This window comes from Galeopterus variegatus, unplaced genomic scaffold, assembly GCF_000696425.1.
Source record: "Galeopterus variegatus unplaced genomic scaffold, G_variegatus-3.0.2 Scaffold1409, whole genome shotgun sequence".
NCBI classification, from domain to species: domain Eukaryota; kingdom Metazoa; phylum Chordata; class Mammalia; order Dermoptera; family Cynocephalidae; genus Galeopterus; species Galeopterus variegatus.
Window position 1 is genome coordinate 267,582 of NW_007727520.1, and position 1,337 is coordinate 268,918.

Here is a 1,337-nt window from a genome sequence, read left to right on the forward strand (position 1 = left end):
TACTTTAGTGTGATCAGGGAGGCTTCTCTGAAGTGGTGACAACTGAGCTGAGATCTAAATGCCAAGAAGTCAGTGAAGGGAACATTTGGGGGAAGATCATTCTAGGCAGGGGAGACAGCAGGACCAAAGATTTTGAGGTGAGAGCCGACTTGGTGTATTAGAGGAACAGCAGGAGGCCAGAGTGGCTGGAATGGAGTGAGTGAGGAGGAGAGTGGCGGGAGATGGGCTGAGACAGACAGGAAAGAGCCAGGTAGTATTGGGTCTTGTAGGCCATGGCAAGGAGTACGGATTTCCTTCTAGAATTTTCTTCTAGTGAGGGTAAACACTGTGGATTACAAACAGAGGATGACATGATGTAATTTATGCTTCTGAAAGTTTATCCTCATGGCAGTGTTGAGAATGGATGACCTGGGGACAAGAGTGGAAGCAGGGAGCTCAGTGGGGGCTGTCAAACAGTGCAGGTGAGAGACGATGGTGTCTTGGACTAGGAAATGTTAACGGAGGAAGAGAGTACTGGGTGGACTGGATACATGTTTTCTGAATGAGACAACAGGACTTGTGGACCTAATGGACACAGAGAATGAGGCAAATAGAGTCAAGGATGACACAGGTTTTTGGCTTGAACAAATGAGTAGATGGTGGTGCCATTTCCCAAGAGAACATGGCAGGGAGAGAACCTGTGTATTATTTTATCATCAAGGAAAGGAATCAAAAATTCTGTTTTGGACATAGTAATTCTGAGTTGCCATTTAGAGATGCCTGGCCAAGGCATTAGATCCACAAGTCTGGAAGGGAGCATTTGGAGCTTGAAATATACATTTGGGAGTCACCAGTGTGAAGATGGTATTTAAAACTTTGGAGGTGGGTAATGTCACCAAGGAAGAGAGTGTTGTTGGAGAAGGGGCAGCCATACCTCCCAAGCCTTCATCCCTAATTCCCACATTGAACAATGGACATGATCATATCCCACAGCACAACAATTTCACCACTTCTATTCCATTAAAGGCAACAAACACTTACTGTCTCTTCTATATGAAAAGTGTTACCCTAACAAACAGGGGCTACACAGATAGGTGACTAATTCATGACACCATCCCTCAAGTTGCTCACAAACTGGTAGGGAGAGAGTAACTGTAATACACGAGGGTACTTCAAGAAGTTTGTAGAAAAACATAATTGAAAGATAACATGAATCTTTCTATGGACTTTTTGAAGTACTCTCATAAAATGAAGAATATGTTAAACGTATTTCCAAGGGAATGGAAGGGATCTTCAAAGGATAAACTTAGGAACATAGGTTGGGAGATCTTGGAGGGTCAAGAATTGGATTTTTTTTT